The sequence below is a fragment of the Chrysochloris asiatica genome, unplaced genomic scaffold (assembly GCF_000296735.1).
Source record: "Chrysochloris asiatica unplaced genomic scaffold, ChrAsi1.0 scaffold00183, whole genome shotgun sequence".
Classification (NCBI taxonomy): domain Eukaryota; kingdom Metazoa; phylum Chordata; class Mammalia; order Afrosoricida; family Chrysochloridae; genus Chrysochloris; species Chrysochloris asiatica.
Genome location: NW_006408701.1, coordinates 623,126 through 625,350, shown reverse-complemented (window position 1 = coordinate 625,350; position 2,225 = coordinate 623,126).

The window sequence follows — 2,225 nt, the reverse complement described above, 5'->3', positions numbered from 1 at the left end:
GAGACTAATGTCCCTAGACATTTGATTTACATGATGGGCAAGGGTTTTTGTTTGTTTGTTTGTTTGTTTGGGGGGGGGAGGAAGTTATACACAAAAACACTCAGGAATATATAGTCATTTACACCACCAAAGGGCACATTCTGCAAACCTGCCTCTTTGTCACAAATTTCGGTCTTTCTCTTTCTATGAATCTAGAGTCCTCAGCTGTTCCCTCTCCACGTCCTCATCTCTGCCTCCATCTCTGGAGTCGCTGCTTCTCTGGATAGGGTCCCGAATTCCGCTCATGCATCTGGCAGTGTTTTGTTCTGTTGTGCATAGGGTCCTTATGAGTCAGAACTGATTCTACGGCACCAGCACCTAACAACAAACAGCAAACCTTACGAGTACTCTGATCTTTTTCTAGTTTCACATGTTGAATGCTTTATGCATTTAGTTTGAATATGTTAAAAAATGCATTTAACAGTATAGATTTCCTTCACAATTCCATTCTACATGACTCACATGTTTTTATATATATATATTTTTTTTTTTCATAATTTCCATTATTTTTCTAATCCTTGGCTATTTAGGATTGTTTTTAGTTTTTAGAAATACTTTTGAAAACTATCTTTTTACTATGGATTTAAAACTCAACACACACATTTAATTTTTTATAAGTTTATTGTTAATAAGTAACTAAAGCATCCTCCCAAATAATTCATGTTGGTGGTGATGGGCCGTGGAGTCGGTTATGACCCATAGTGACCCTGCAAAGTTTTTATGGGAGCAGAGAGCCTCATCTTTTTCCCGAAGAAAGACTTGGTAGTTTCGAACTGCTGACCTTGAGGTTAGCAACCCAACCCATAACCACTAAACTACCAAAGCTCCTTAATACATGGAGGTTTCAAAACTGTAACTCCAAACTTTCCCATCATATCATCCACTTTTCCATGATATGGTTGTCAGATATTTGAGTGTTTTTTTTTAAACCTCCCCTTTTCATATATGGGTGAGTCAAACGTTATCCACACTCCAGTTATATTAAAACTTCTGTTGGCTGCAGTCTTATCAGTACTTTCCAGTCAAGGTCACTGCTATGTGGGTGTGAACATGGACATCTGCAAACAAAATTTTGACCCACACTCAAAGGAAGGTAAAAATTTCTTTTGAAACATTGTTGCTGGTTTTGAGACATGGATTCATCACTATGAGCCTGAGCATAAACGGCAACCTCTGGAATGGAAATATCCTCAATCGCCAACAAAAAAAAGTTAAAAAGTCAACCATCAGCTGGAAAATTGGTGCTTACAATTTTCTGGACTTCTCAAGGGCCAGTATTGGAACAATATCAGGAAAAACGTTCAATAATCAACAGTGCTCGTTACAGTGAGATACTCACTGAAGAGCTGAACCCTAAACTTTGGATTAAATGCAGAAAACTGCTATCCAAGAGCTTTGTGATCTTGCATGAATGACAATGCACATCTGCACACCTCTGCCCATACTGTGGACACTCTGCAAAAATGTCATTTTGAGGTGTTAAAATATCCTCTCTATAATCATGATCTTGCTCCATCTAAGTTTCACCTGTTCGATCCCCTGAAAGAAGCCCTTCAAGAATGAAGATTCTTGAAGATTCTTCACCTCTGATGAAGAAGTGAAGACTGTGGTGCATTCATTGCTTGCGACTCAGTCTAAAACATTGTTTAATAAGGGGATATGAAAGTTTGTTAATAGATAACAGAGTGTATTGAAAAGCAAGACGTTTATGTCAAAACAGGATATATTTGTCTTTTCTAAAAGTTGATTAAAATAAATTCTGCAGTCAGAGTGGATAATTTTTGATTCACCCTCATATTAGTAGAGTTTTCTGATATGATAAGCAAAGTCTTTGCTGACTGTGCTTTTTGCTTTCTCCTTCTTCCCTCTGAGTTCAATTTACTTCCTGCTGAATTTTTTTTAAATGTATTATTGTGAATTATGTGATAGTTTACATGGGAGAACATTAACTTTACATTCACCCTATCATATTTTGTTTCATTGCCATGGTTACAATTCCCTCCATGAATCATCAACCAATCCTGCCCACCGTCATCAGCACACAGCCCCCCTCCCTCTCTGGGTCTAAAGTCCTCAGCTGCTCCATATCTTCACATCACCATCTCTGCCGCCATTTCTGCCATCACTGCTTCTCTGGGTAGGGTCCTGCACTCTGCTCTTCTCCCTTGATGGTCCCAGGGACCCCC